This window comes from Alligator mississippiensis, chromosome 5 (genome assembly GCF_030867095.1).
Source record: "Alligator mississippiensis isolate rAllMis1 chromosome 5, rAllMis1, whole genome shotgun sequence".
NCBI lineage: Eukaryota > Metazoa > Chordata > Crocodylia > Alligatoridae > Alligator > Alligator mississippiensis.
The window spans coordinates 184,740,336-184,756,109 of NC_081828.1; the positions used below are offsets into that span (position 1 = coordinate 184,740,336).

At 43.0% G+C, this 15,774-nt stretch overlaps 1 protein-coding gene across 3 annotated transcripts in view; it reads right to left on the reverse strand.

Annotated features, from left to right (window-relative positions):
* NEBL (nebulette) overlaps window positions 1-15,774 on the reverse strand; it is a 486,921-nt gene that overhangs the window by 168,697 nt on the left and 302,450 nt on the right. Inside the window, exon 3 of one of the 3 annotated variants that reach the window (XM_059729063.1) lies at window positions 7,981-8,062. The exons of the other annotated variants lie outside the window; for them this stretch is intronic. The gene's annotated coding sequence lies outside the window, so the exon portion shown is untranslated. The remainder of the gene's footprint in view (window positions 1-7,980; window positions 8,063-15,774) is intronic. 3 annotated transcript variants of the gene reach the window in all.

Genomic DNA, 15,774 nt, shown 5'->3' on the forward strand with positions numbered 1-15,774 from the left:
GCACATGCCTGCTGCGACTCAGGCTATAAGCTGGGGGGGGGGGGGGGGGGGGCGCTAGAGCAGCCCTTCCTTCCCTTCTGCAGGGAGCTGAGCTGAGGGGGACGCAGCCAGGCCCTTGCAGGACTCTTTCATTAAGGAGGTCTGCCTGCATGGTCCCAGTCTTTTCCACGCTGGCTGTTCAAAGGGCGGGAGTGTTGCCAACTCCCAGCTCCGGTCTAGCACTCTGAGGCAAGGGGAAGGGGTACATGCAGTGCATGCATCTGTTGATGATACGGAGCTTTTCAATCTCCCTCCCTGCTTCACCATACTGTCTGCAGCAAACTGACAGATGAACAAGCCAGATGGGGGCTGATAACCATCTTTATCACCCGGTTAGCAAAACAATGGCCTCTCTCCACATTACTTCAAACTTCTTAAACAGCTTACCGGCTAACATATTGATTAGCTCCAAAAGCTCTAAACAGTCACTGTTCTCTTGCTTATCCCAGTGAAATTGGAGAGACACATACACACAGACACTCTTGGCATTAGCTAGCATACCACATGCTGGCTACGGTCCATACTGTGGCAGAGAGGAGGAAGGGATCTCTGCTTAAGCAGTGGAGTGGGGGGGGGGGGGGGGGGGAGAAGATAGGAGCACGAGGAAGCCAGCAGCCCCTGCTGTGGCTGCAAGTGTGTGCCAAGCTCCAGCCAGGGAGCGGGGAGCAGCAGAGGAGGGAGGGAGGGCAGCCCTGCTGTGGAGCAGAGCACCCCGCCCAGCCCAGAGAGGATGCCAGGATGCTGGGGAACTCTGATTTAACTTAAACCAGCAAGGGGTCTGGGACAGACATTGCAAAAACCAGTTGATCCAAATCAGTTAAGTCTGATACTACATTCAACCAGGTTTATCTCAAACCGGTTTCAGACATTTTCAAATTGGTTTGTGTACACTGAACATCTGTTCTGTTACAGGTTTAAACTAGTTTCTGATCACGAAAACCAGTTTGTTTGTAATGTCTGTCCCTAGCCTTAGGATCTGGGAAAGAGCCCTAGTGAACCAAGGAACTCATGCCAGAGAGAGAGGGGAAAGACTGTGATGCTGAGGGAGCAGCATAAACCCAGAGTCGCCCTCCTCTTGGGGTCTGGGAAAAGGCCCCAGGCTGGGAGTTAACCTCTTGTGGACTATGTTTATGCTTGTTCATTAGTTACTGACTTATGTTACTTGTGTTTCTTGTGAGGCAAGCATAGCTAGGAAATAAAGACTCTGCTGAGCTTTTAAAGACTATGGGCTGAGCAATCACCAACCCACTACAAGCATATATTCCTTTCACGAGTTTTTCTTGTGGCACTGCTATTTAAAATCCAATTGCCTGAACTGATGCAAGCTAATGGAGCGGAAAAGGAAAATTAGCCCTTCCCTGTAAATTTGGGTTTCAGTTATAATTAGATCCACCAGACTGTAACCTTCACTCATTTCACAACTTGTTTTTTCTCCACAAACCAAAGCCATACATAGTTTCTTCCACTTGAACTTTCTTGGGGACGCTTTTCTTGATTAGTTGTGTTTTGACTATTGTAATATTTTACTTAAATCACATACGAACTAGAGCAAAACAATAAAATTCACCGACACAAAAAGCAGACTGTAAGCCAAGTAAGCCAAGTGCCTGAGCTCCTACCCAAGTTTATTTCCAGATGGAATTAACAGAAACTCTATTTACAGGTAGGTTTTCATTTCACTTTTGGAGTTTCTGTGTAATTCACTAAGATCTTGGAATTTTCTTTCTTGTCAGATTCCTTTGGGGTCATTTCCTGTAATAACTTTATTCAAATAAATTAACCTATATGATGAGATAATATATACAGCTATTTCCACCCCAAAAAGGAACCATCATTACTAAGAGTAATTTAAATTCAGTGCTATCCTCTTAGTAAATAGACAATAATATCATGATGATTAGCCTCCAGATGATTTCCTAAAATAGAAAAGGTAAAATCAAAGACAGTGTTAATGGAAACTTCATAAGGATCCTTAGGTGGTTAGAAATGCAATTTGAGACTTCTGTCTGATGATGAAAAGATGTATTAGGTTTATGATTCATTGATGAAGAAAAGTGTGAATAAGCACAGGCAAATCATTATTTACGGATGCTAAAGGAATCATAGTAAATGTAGGATTCTAAATATCTTTCACCTTAGGGGAAACTGAGACTACACTGCATTGGTTTGAAAACAGACTAATCATTTTTAAATATCCTTAAAACTTGATACTCCTCATCTGTACATAAACCTTTCGTTTGAAAAAAAAGCTTTTTCTAATCAATAAATTGTGCCAATTACAAGATTTTTAAACTCAAAATTGCAGCTAAACATTTCATTTGTGTTCTAAAAAAAGCTCTCTCTGCTAAGAAGGGATTAAGTGCCACATAGAGTATGTACAGATGTTCAGTGAGTCAGAGTCATCCAGAAGTAAAGCTGGAAGGGACCTCCAGCAATCATCTAGACCAAACCCCTGCCTGAGGCAGAATCATCCCTATTCAAAGCCATCCCATACAACCATAATCTAAATTACGTAAAACTACTGCCGACCCTGACACTACACCAACCTAACACCCTAACCTGCCACAGGTAAAGTAGGGGGACCACAGCAGCCAATGTCCTGCTTCTATACAATGTTGTCAATATAAGCAAAGAGGTCCCCCCCACTACAGAGGAAGACAAACCCCCACAGTCTGTACTAATATGACAACAGGGTAAAATTCCTTCCCTTAAGATCAATTAATGTATCATAACCTCTTTTTACTTCAAAGAACTTAACATATACCTCTGTTAGAGTATCAAGCACCATCAATTATATGTTGATTGAGCCCTATATGTGGGGGGATATAATTGATTTTGAGATACAATTTCATTTAGAAAGCAATCATCTCCCCTTAGTTCTCAACCTTAAACAAGAGCCTGATACCCTTTCAGTTCTTAATAGAGATAGAAGTGTACCTATGTCTGTTAACAAAAAATTGAAATGGGACACCAATCTACCTGAAAAGCTGACTGATAAACTCCATGCAGATGATTTAAGTGCCTTAAGAAATTCGGTAATAGTCACTCAAATACCAGAGGAGATTTTAAAGCACTGCCAGCAAATTAAAGATCTTTACCATCCACTCCTCTCAGTACCTCCAACCTCCCATCCTTTACAGACATTTAAAGAATGAGGCACTTCCTGGTTTGATAAAGAATGTGTAGAACAGAAAAGATCATTAAATAGGAAAGCCTGGGAGTTAAGGAAAAGTGGGTACACTGGAACAAGTTTTTGGAGTGAGACTCAAATGTTATGGAAAACATATAAACTGCTTCTCCCGAATAAGAAAAAAGAATATAACTAGCAATGGGATAAACTGAGGTCAGCAATCACTACTAAAGATAGTAAAACCTTCTGGCTACTTGTACAGCTAATTTTAATTATAATGTTGAAAATAATATAACCGCAGATAGTTAGGTAAAATATTTTTTTCCAATCAGTTTACTACTTCTATGAAACAAATAAATAGTAATCTAAGGGGTAACCCCCCCCCCCCACCTCCGAAACAATTAAGTATTGGGTAACAAAGGATCAAATAGCATATCTCCTCAAAACAAACAGATCCAAAATGTAATAAACTATTTTACAATTTTTGCTTACAAGGCTGAGGTGATTAGAGTTGAATATCCTTTATTACTGATATGATTGATACATTTTAACATTATACATGATTTTATCATCTCATTGTGGATCTATGTACAACAATATGGAGTCATGTCTTGATTTATTACTATATTTATATTAATGTTTTTTATGTTGGTGGGCTCTATTTTTAGTATAATATTTGTAGTCTGGTTACTTTGTTCAAACTTATTTATATTATGGGTGTATATGTGTTATGTTGTTTTCGGGAGCATGGCATTTAGCCAGAATCCTTAATAAACTGAATTGAATTGAAAATTCCTTCCTGACACCAAATGCGGTGATCAGTCTGGCCCTGAGTGGAGGGGTAAGTCCCTCTAGCCAGAAACCTCTGGCTTTGCTTCTGGCTGAAAAAATCAGCACAATCCAGTTAAAGTGCCCAGCCATAGCTGTAACCAACACCCAATGCTCCTCAGGAGGCTTAAAACACCCTGATACATACAGCAGAAAAAAAGGAGTGGCGGGGGGCAGGGGGGGGAGGGGGTAGCAACCAGCAAAGTCCAGAAGCATGGGAAATACCCATGGTGGAAAATAGGCATTCCTACACCTAGATCCCCAACCAGTGGCTGTCCAACCTCTTTTTGAACACCTCCAGTGATGGAGAGTCTACAGCTTCTCTAGGCCATCTATTCCACCGCCTCACAACTCTGACAGCGAAGAATGTTTGTTTTTTTTCCAGATATCCAATCTAAATTTACTTTGTTGCAACTTTAAGCCATTCGTCCACATCCTCCTCTCTGCAGAAGAAAGAAAAGGTGCCTTTACTCTTCCTTATGGCAGCCCTTCAAGTATCTGAAAACTGCTATTGTGTCCCCTCTTAAGTACCTCTTCCACAAGCTGAACATGCCTATCTCCTTCAGCCTCTCCTCATATGACATGCTTTCTGAAGGATATATTCCTTTGTTCATCTTTGTTAACCACTTCTGGACCCTCTCTAACTTTTCCACATTTTTTTTCAAATGTGCAGCCCAGAACTACACACACTACTTCCGATGAGGCCTAACTAGTGCTGAGTAAAGGCACTATCACCTCCTGTGTCTTTCACCTAATGCTTTTATTGATGCAGTCCAAAACCACATTTGCTTTTCATGTGACTGCATTACACTGTAGACTCATTTTGAGTCTGTGGTCTACCAAGACTCCTAAGTCCTTTTCCATAGAGCTGCTATCCAGCCAGGTGTCCCCCATTTTGTATTTGTATAGCATTTGTCTGAATTGAACTTCATCCTGGTAGCTCCAGCCCAACTTTACAATCTGTCAAGATCCTTCTGAATTGCGCTCACATCCTCAAACATGTCCACAATTGTTCCTAGTTTTGGTTCATCTGAAAACTTGCTCAAGAAGCTTCTTATGCCAACATCTAAATCATTAATAAACATATTGAACATCACTGGGTTAAGGACAGACCTTTGTGGGACTCCAGTCAAAACCTCCTGCCATTCTGACATGGACCTGTTAAATATTACCCTTTGCTTGTAACTATTGAGACAGTTAGGGGGGAGGTTAGGGGGAGGTCAGATCAAGTTAACAATGGTCAGCCAATCTAAGACAAGTTAGGAGTGGGGTGGGGAACCAATGGGGTGGGGATTGGGAGGATTGGGGGGCCAGCAAAGTCCACAGGAGGAATTGAAGGAAGCAAGCAGGATCTGAGAGGGATCGGGGGAAGTGGAACCTGGAGGGGAGTTAGAAGGATTGGGGAAGGGTTGGGGGGGGGCAAGTGGGAAGAGTTATCCATGGAGACCAGGAGGGCTTGGCAGGATCAGGGGGTAAGCAGAGTCTGTGGGGAGGGGACTTAGAAAGATTGAGAAGCCAATCAGGGTCCATGGGGAAGGGAGGGTTGGTGGGGTCCAGGAGGATTTGGTGGCGACAGGGGAGCTGGCAGGACCCAGTGTGGGGGGGGGGGGGTGGACTCCTCTCTCCCCACTGTGACCAGGGGCTATTCTTAGACCCTGACTCCCCCCATTCTCAGAAAAACACCCCTTCCAGAAAACCTACCCTTCAAACCCCATCAGCCTCTCTTCCCACCCTGAGTTACTTCAATTGGCTCCCAGCACTAAGAGCAGCTGAAAGGATGGGGGTGGGGGAGGGAATTGGTGATCTCTTGCAGGGATTGGCTGGTCCACAGGAGCAGGGAGGTTATCCCCCTAGCAGTGGGGCAAGGAGTCAGAGGACTACAACTAGCCCAGTGCTGGGATTGGGGTGGGTAGGAAAAGTGCAACCCCAAAGCCAGGGCGAGTGGCTGAGTTTTCCCAGCCCTGGGGCAGCACTTGGAACTGCACAAAAGTTCAGTTAGATTAGTCTTGCCTAACCCAGCCTTGGAGATACAGTTAACTTCAATCAGGTTGGCCATTTTTAGAACAAACTAAACTTTCTGAACTTCTGTAACATTTGCATTTAGATCCCGAGTTAGGTCACTCTAAGTGTAATGTCTGCATATGTGTAATGTCAATCTAAGTGTAATGTCTGTAAACCAAATTGGATTGGGTGGCCATTTTTAAGGCAATCTAACCTCCCCAAACATCTGTACCTAGCCATAGAGGTTAACAGTCAGACTGCCCACTTAGCTTCTTGCTCTATGGATAACAGGTTAAGACAATCATAGCCTAATAATGTTGTATTATTTAGTAATGCTGCTGAAGACCAGTTACATAAGCTACTTAATGTGCATTCAGAAATAATTTATAATATCTGAAAGATAAGGGTTTTCTGAATCTGATTAAGTACAACACCACTCTTTCCATAAAGCTGCACTCTTCATCAAAACTGTGTAATTTAATGTAGTAAATATTTAAAAGGAACTATCTATAATAGGCTCCAGTACAGTTAGAAATAAAACTATAATAACCCCTATATTGAAAATGTCCTTAATATAACAAAGAGCTTCATACCAAGGCCTCTCTGGACCACATAAGGCTATAATTTAGCTTGTGGTTTTAATTCTGAAGAACAACTTATGAATCCTTTAGTGCTGATCTATAACACTGAAGAAAATGCACCAAAATATAATAGTAATAATTAAGTAAAGAAAGGCTAGATTCTTCCATCCACTCTACTTAACAGTTACCATGACTATTATGACATGGGGATAAACATCTTTTCTCATATCTGTCAAAACATGGGCAGCCAACCTGCAGCACATGTTCCTATAACATATCCCTATATGCTGAAAAAATCACTTAATATTTTAAAGGATTTAATGGGATATTTGATTTAGAAAAAATGCTTGTGAACCAGCAATTCTTAGTGTTCCTTTTGTTTCCTAAACCATTTCTTTTGCACACAACTTTTTAAATCAAGTTGTAAGAAAACTTCATTTTATTTTAATCACTGTTTACTATTCAATTGAACTTTTTAACATAAATGCTTTACTACAGATATATCTTCCTCATGCTTCACACACATAGGTCAAGGGACTCATACTAGAGAATGCTGCAGTGAAGCATGGCACAACTCACCCACAAATGCTAAATCCCAAAAGGATATAGTTTGACTGCTTTCAATGCAAGCCAATAAGCATGCCCAACAGTTTTCAGTGTTTGACCAGAGATGCACTAAGGGCAGCTACATTACATCCTCTGGGGGATTAGCACACACAGAATGGATTTTCTGTACTTTAGTAAGGCACTTCCTAGAGCAACCCTGTAACACAGCAGGCATGCTCTTAGCATTGTCTAAAGAAACATAAATTGAAAACAAAGATCTACATGCCTACCAACTGAAAATGGCAGAAAACAGATTAAACCTGGCAATGCATTTAGAAGAGTTAGTTTCAACTATATTCTAAAACAATTTACAGTGATAAGATTACAAAAAAGAATTATTTAGTTTGAAATTGGTTTAATTTTGCTGTATTACTTAAAAGATAGAGAGTATTATACAAAACTACTCTACTGGATCAATTACATAATTTTTTCAATTAGTGCACCCCAAATAATACTTTTTAGTCTTTTAGTTATTTCATTTGCAAAACAACACTGGATCTCAACCTGATAATTCATCAATTCTTACTGGTTTGCAGATATTCCTGGGACTGATTACCTTATCCTCTTCTAGTATACAAGTCATTCCTATGGAATTCAATGATATTGGTACTTGTCATTAACTGGACTACCAGGACTAAAGGGAGCACTTATTTCTCAAAACAACACTGTAGCATTCAGATTTAAAAGGCCTTCTTGCATTGTACTCAAAGAAAGAAAACTGTAGTCATTTTCATAAAGCATAGGTTCCTAATGCTCCAAAAAATAAAAAAAAACAACAAAACAAATTCTACTCACCTAAAATTAATGCCAAAGTACAGCTCTCCACATCATGGGATACTAGCATTTATACCAGGTTCAATTAACTGTCAAGAACTTGCTGAGGGAAGAATAAAGCAATAGATGACATGCTCTGTATCATATATCACCCAAAAACATCTCTTATTGTAATAATGTTAAATAAAAATAAAAACAGTTTGCACTCATATAGTTCCTGCTGTAGTAAGATGTGAAAGAACATTACAAATACTGGACCAGACATTCAGTTATGGGGGAACATGGGTAGATGTAGCCACCTATGAAGCATCACCACTCTTTTTGTGGAGAGATGCTCTTGAGCCCAGCCTGCTTACCTGCTTCTGCTTACATATGTCAAACAGAAATGCAGCAAACTGCAGCTTCTCTCAAGCACACTAAAGACAGAAATCTCAGGAACATTTGCTACTGTTGCTCCCCAGAGCAGGCACACCACTGTGTTTCTGGGCTCGGCATGTGCAAGTAACCATGGGTGGCAGGAAAGGCTTAAGAGCATTCCTTTCCTTTCTGCCTCTCCCCCAACATGCCAGGGATGCCATGTATATATATCCTATTATAGTGATTCTCAAGCAGGGTGCTCCGACACCCCGGGGTACCACAAGATCCTTTTAATGGTGCCACAGGGTGCCTTGCAATATTAATACATTAGCGCAAACATCTACACATGATTCACAAGATAAACCCAGAAGTATCGAATAGGAATTCATAGTATCAAAAACACTCTGAGTTCTTGTAGTCTTCCTGAGTTCTCTGCAACAGAATAATTGCTATTTTTCTGTACCTAAAAAATAAATGAGAGCTAAGAGCTGGCATTTCTGGAAGGGTGTCTTGAGTCTAAAAAGGTTGAGAACCACTGCCTACTATTTCTTTCCCAATCCTGGGGCAGCTGTGGACTAGACTGTCCTCAAAAATAAAACAGAGCAGCTATAAGGTTGCTCTGAATTCTATGGGCTAAAACAGAGACTTCTGAATCAGCTCTATAGTCTATATGCCTTTGTACACACAACAAAATTGCCCTTTAAAGTGGCTTAAATCCCCTTTTGCACCACTTTAATGGCATTGCTGTTTGCACATTTGGAAGTATGTTCCATTTAAATGGTGTTGCTGTTTGTATGTTCGGTGGTGTATTCCACTTTAAATGAGTTTGGTATGTAGCAAAAGAAAACACCTCTGAGGTGTTTTAGTTTGCTACCTAACAAAGTGCAACAGTGGATGGAGCACTGGAAGCTGATGTGCTCAGGGCTTGGTGGGCCCCACTCAGCTCAGGGGCTGTGGGACCCAATGGCAGCCCATGTAGGCAGGCTCCAATGAAGCAGGGGAAAAAAGCAGTGAGCCCAATCTTTTATTTTTTTTCTCCCCACAGCTTGTCAGCCTGAGCTGTGCAGGGGGCTGGTACTTCCTTCTGCAGCTGTGAGGGGTGGGGGCAGTGCTTCGCACTGTGGCTGTGGCGCCCCCCCTGGACCACCCAGGCTGGGTGCCAGCAGGTAGGTGCTGCCTGGGGGGTCCCCGCACAGCTCAGGAACCGCTTGGCCCACCAGCAGGTCGCCCCGCCCCCACCGAGGAGGCAGGTAAGGATCAGGCCCCAGACCTTTTGTACATGCCATGGGGGTTTAGATCAATTTAATTCTCCCTAAATTGAAGCAGTGTTTTTATAAACCCACCGTATCAATTTAGCGAGAACTAAACCAAATTAAACCACCATGCAGCCTATAGGATCAACCTGACAGAATGCTATGGTTAGAGATTTGGGAAGCACCTGATTTCATACTGAAAGTAAACAGTGTTAAGTCTAATTTAAGCACTTGAAACAATGTAAAGGAGACTTAAACAAGATTAGATATACAGAGCATTGGATTTTTTCTTCACTGTATCTCTGGAAGTACATACGCATCTTTACTCCAGTTTTAATGACAGGAAAATTAAGAGGCAGAGTAGTGAAGAGATTTGTCTAAATCAGAATGCCAGTCCTTAACTCAGCACCCTATACTAAGCACAAGAAGTACAGCACTGAGAGACTGGTATGGTATGCAGAAGAGCCAATGGCAACATTGTTAGCATTAGTTACAAAATGATGACATCCAATGTGCAGAAGGTGCTGTGTATCCACTATGTGGCCTGGAACAACGCAAACAATCTTTCTGAAGCCTGGGGCACAAAGACAGAGAAAGATAATGACAATTCTTTCCCTGTTTTTAATCAAATTAAATCACATTTTAAAGTTAATTTATGTTGTTATACCGAACTAAATGAATAAGTGATGTTAAAACTATACATCAAAAATATTTGGGAAGGTTTTCAAATAATTTTTTTAATATTTTTCTTTTCACATATAAAAACTGTCATCAGAGAATGACTTTTTTTTTTTATTAGTGTCCAAGGCCTAGCTTTGATATTTTTATCTTTCTGATGATTTCATGGAAGCCTAAGTCTACCTTTCAGTAACAAATTTTTCTAAAGCCTAGAGCTGTCTCTGTAAGAATATTTGCCTTCAAGTCTGTGGTAAATGTATTTTGGCATCTTTATGTTAAAGCTCTAGGGTTTCAGTCTCATAAAAAAGTGTAGAAAATAATAATGAGGTGTAATACAAAACTTCACACTGAGTGGGATGCAAAATCCTACACACACATATATGCATATACGTACATACATATATATACATACACATACACACACACACACACACACACACACACACACACACACACACACAGAATAATAGAAAATTGGGGTTGGAAGGGACCTCAGGAGATCATCTAGTCCAACTCCCTGCTCAAAGCAGGACCAGTCCCAGCTAGATCATCCCAGCCAAGGCTTTGTCTAGCCAGGTCTTAAAAACCTGCAAGGATGGAGATTCCACAACCTCTTTGGATAACCTATTCCAGTATTTTACTACCTTCCTAGTGAGAAAATTCTTCCTGATATCTAACCTACACTTCCCTTACTGCAACTTGAGACCATTTCCCGGTGTTCTGTCATCTGCCATCACTGAGAACAGTCTCACTCCATCCTCTTTTGACCCCGCCTTCAGGTAGTTGAAGGCTGCTATTAAATCCCCCCTCAGTCTTCTCCTCTCTAGGCTAAATACACCCAGTTACCTCAGCCTTCCCTCATAAGGGGTGTGTGTGTGTGTGTGTGTGTGTGTGTGTGTGTGTGTGTGTGTGTGTGTGTGTGTACACACATATATACACATACACACACCATCCTATAGCTACAGGAGTGACTCTGCATCCTCCACATTTCACTTGCAAAAGCAAAACTCTTTATATGAACTATTTCACATGCGTAATATTCACTACATTGTATATTTAAATCACTTTAGTCTAACTTCTCCAAACTCATATCTGCGTACTGTTCAAACAACCAGCATTGTATAGTCCTCCATTCATGATACCAACAGGGATGTTTTTAAACATCCTGGGACTTCCTACAACTGGAAAACAATAAAAACTAATAAGTAAAAACTAGCCAGCACTTAGAAGCAAATAACTTGTTAAATTTTCATTTGTAACGGGAGGAAGAATGAAGTCCAATTTCAATGCATCTTATGGTTTGAGTAGCACCCATTGTAATTTTAGAATAATTTTAATTTAGAAATAACCCTTATTCCTTCTGGCTACTTACTGTGTATGCAGTTTATTCAATGACATTTTAAAATACAATATATTAACAGTCCTCAGAGAAGGAACCAGAACTCAAATCTTCCCCTGTCCCCCTCACCAGCAGGTGCCCCAATCACTGAGCTAGAGACTCTTACTTTCTCTAGCTCCCTCTTATTAGCCAAACAAATATCAGTTAGGGCACTCTCTTGAGAAGCGAGACATACAGGTTTCAATCCACAGGAACAAACCCAGTTTTCCCACATCTCAATCGAGCACTCTCATCACTAAACTGCTGGATGAAGGGGGCACCATACATAGGGCTAGCACCTGTTCCCCAGACATGTTTTTTAAAAGGAAGTGTCTGTTGCCTTTGTGTAGAACTCACCTACTGTTGACATGTATTATATATGTTCCACCCAGACCAAACCCTTGGTTCCACCCTTCACCCAGATGGAGCCCCTGGGACCGGGCTGTGGGGGCTGCCTGGCATGGCTGTCAGCAACAGGGAATGGGAGCTACGTCATCCCCACCTGTGGTGTATGCTCCTCAGTGAGGTCCCTGGAGTCCCAGGTGACTGAGCTCCAGGCCCAGGTAAGCACACTTTGTGCCAGCAGGGCCCATGAGCGGGAGATTGATGACTACTACAGTCAGGCTCTTCTTCATTCTTCAGAAGAGTAGAAGATAGAGGAGAAGGTGGCCAACAAGAAGGCTGGCCGAAAACACCCACCCAGAGCTACCTGGAAGACAGTCGTCTCAGGCTCCAGGACATGCAAGGCTAAGGCTGCTCCTCCCCTAGCACTGCACACCAGGTATAGTTCCCCTTACCATGCATAAGATGGCTCTGATAGAGACACTGAAGGAGGAGGTGGGTAGTCAGAGAACTGCCACCTCCAAGAGGAGACGCAGGGTGGTGGGAGGGGACTCCCTCCTGTGGGGCACCGAGGGACCCATCTGCTGTCTGGACCCCTTAGCCCATGAAGTCTGCTGCCTGGGACTTGCAACTGGGATATTGCAGAGAGGATTCTTAGGCTCATCTGGCCCTCCAGCCACTACCCCATGCTCATGATCCACGTGGACATGAATGACATGGCCAGGAGTAATCCAGACTGAGTCATGAATGACTACAAGGATCTGGGGGCTGGGATCAAGGGGTTGGGAACATAGGAAGTCTTTTCTTCTGTGCTCCCAGTTGCAGGCCACAGACCTAGGAGGGAAGGATGCATCGAAGAAGTGAACTGATGACTCCAGCGGTGATGCTACCAAGAGGACTTCAGTTTCTTCAACCATAGTGTACACTTCAGGGAGAGAGGACTCCAGGAAAGGGATGGCATCTACCTCATGTGGAGGGGTAAGTCCCTGTTCTCAGCCAGGATGGCTGATCTTCTAGATAGGGCTTTAAACTAAGTTCGCTAGGGGATGGGGAAACTGACTGAAGCATGCCTGGGGACCAGCACACAAGAAAACTCTGAAGTTGGGGACACTAGGAGAGCCACTCTTGCAAGAGCTGAGGGAATGGTTCTCCCTTGGCATGACAGAAAATTGAGGGTTTCAAATGGAGGACTCAGGTGCTTGTACACTAATTCCAGGAGCATGGGGAACAAGCAGGAGGAGCTAGCCCTCCTACTCTCCAGTGGGCATTATGATCTAGTAGAGATTATGGAGACCTGGTGGGACTCCTCACATGATTGGAACACAGCCATAGAGGGCTACACCCTACACAGAAGGGACCAAGCAGGGAAGAAAGGTGGAGGTGTAGCTCTCTATGTGAGGGAGCAGTACACCTCCTTGAAGGTTGACATCAGCTCCAAAGAAGAGCGACTCAAAACCCTCTGGCTCAAACTATAGTGGGGGCGTGGTGAGAGAGACCTAACTGTAGTTGTATACTACAGACTACCAAACCAGGGGGAGGAGCTCAATCTGAAGTTCTCTCGAGAACTGGCAGAAGCCGCGTGTGCACGGGACATGACCATCATGGGTGACTTCAATTATCCAGATATTTCTTGGGAGGAACATTCAGCTAAATCAGATTGGTCGCATTGCTTCCTGACCTGTATTGGAGAGCTCTACCTGACTTAGGAAAGGCGAACCAGAGGTAATGCTCTCCTAGACTTGGTTCTGGCCAAGGGAGATGATCTGGTGAACAACCTGAATATAGAGGGTAGCCTGGGTGATAGCAACCATGAAACCATTATGTTCACTGTCCATCACAAGGCAGGCAAATCAACTAGCAGGGTTGAAGTTTTGGACTTCAAAAAGCGAATTTCAACAGGCTCAGGGCAACAGTAGGGAAAGTGCTGCAGGACCAGGGATCAAAGTTGAAAGGAGTGCATGAAGAGTGGTCGTTCCTCAAGGACACAATCCTCAAAGCACAAAAGAAGTCCATTCCCATGTGGAGGAAAGGTAGCAAAAGGGCTGGTAAGCCCTCTTGGCTTAATAGGGATATCATGGTACTCTTGAAAAAGAAAAAAGAGGCATAAAAACAATGGAAGCTTGGGACAGTCCCCAAGGAAGACTATACAACAATGTCCCACACTTGTAGGGAGTAGATTACAAAGGCTAAGGCAGCAACAGAAATCAAGGACAAAAAGAAGTCCTTCTTTAGATATGTAGGAAACAGGAGAGAAACAAATGGAAGCATGGGGCCATTGCTTAACAACTCAGGACAACTGGTTACTGACACTCAGGAGAAAACTGGACTCCTGAATGACTACTTTGCTTTTGGTATTTTACTGGACTAAAGGGAAAATCATACTAGAAAAGGTTCAGAATGGGCATGGTGGGAATGACTGCCTTCCTACTGTTGACGTTGAGCTGGTGCATGATCAGTTAGAAAAGTTAGACACTTATAAGTCAGTAGGACTGGATGAACTTCATCCAACAGTGCTGAAGGAGCTAGCTGAAATCATTGCAGGACCTCTAGTGAAACTCATCTAAAACTCATGGTGCTCAGGGGAGGTCCCCAAAGACTGGAAGAGGGCCAATGTTTTGCTCATCTTCAAAAAGAAGAGGAGAGAGGACCCGGGCAACTATAGGCCAATTAGCCTAACTTCTATCCCAGAGAAAGTCCTGGAAAAAATCATCAAGGAATCTGTGCGATACGCTTGTAGAAGGTAAGATTCTGAACAACAGTCAGCATGGTTTCATCACAAGCAGGTCTTGTCTTACCAATCTCATCTCCTTCTATGACCATGTTACTCACCACCTGGATGAGAGAGGAGGTCAACATTGCATACCTAGACTTCCAGAAGGCTTTTGATCTGGTATCCCATGATGTTCTCATGGGGAAATGGGAGGATTGCGGGCTTAACTGCTCAACAGTTAGGTTGATAGGAAGCTTAGTGTGGGGTAGGACCCATAGAGTTCTAATGAATGGATCTGTGTTGTCCTGGCAAGAAGAGGACAGTGGCCAAAGTATCCCTCAGGGGTCCGTGCTTAGTCCAGTGCTTTTCAACATCTTTAGCAATTATTTGGATGTGGGGCTGAAGAGTTCACTGGCCAAGTTCGTGGACATCACCAAGTTATGGGGAAGCATGGTCATGTTTGAAAACAGACTGCAGATACAGGAGGACCTAGACAGGCTGGCAAGTTGGGCAGATTGGAACCAGATGAAGTTCAACATTGAGAAATGTAAAGTGCTCCATCGTGTGGCGAACAATCCCCAACATACTTACAGACCTGGTGGCACCAAATTGACTAGCACTATGATTGAAAGGGAGCTAGGGGTAATAACAGACCATAGTATGAACATGAGCCATCAGTGTGATGCTGAAGCTAACAGGGCAAACAATACTCTGGCATGCATCAACCGATGCAAAACCAAGGAAGTGATTCTCCTGCTTTACTCAGCAATGGTGAGACAGCAGCTGGAGTACTGCATCCAGTTCTGAGCACCGCACTTCAACAAGGATGTGGAAAAGCTTGAGAGAGTCCGGAGAAGAGCTGCCCATATGATCAGAGACTTGCAAGGCAAGCCATACAAGGAAAGGCTGAGGGACTTGGGTCTCTTCAGCCTAAAAAAGAGAAGGCTGGGAGGGGACTTGGTAGCAGGTTACCACTATATCAGGGGAGAACATCAAGGGCTTAGCAAACAATTGTGTACCAGGGCACCCTTAGGGAAAACCAGGAGTAATGGCCACAAACTCCTGGAAGACTGTTTCAGGCTTAGCACTAGGAAAAA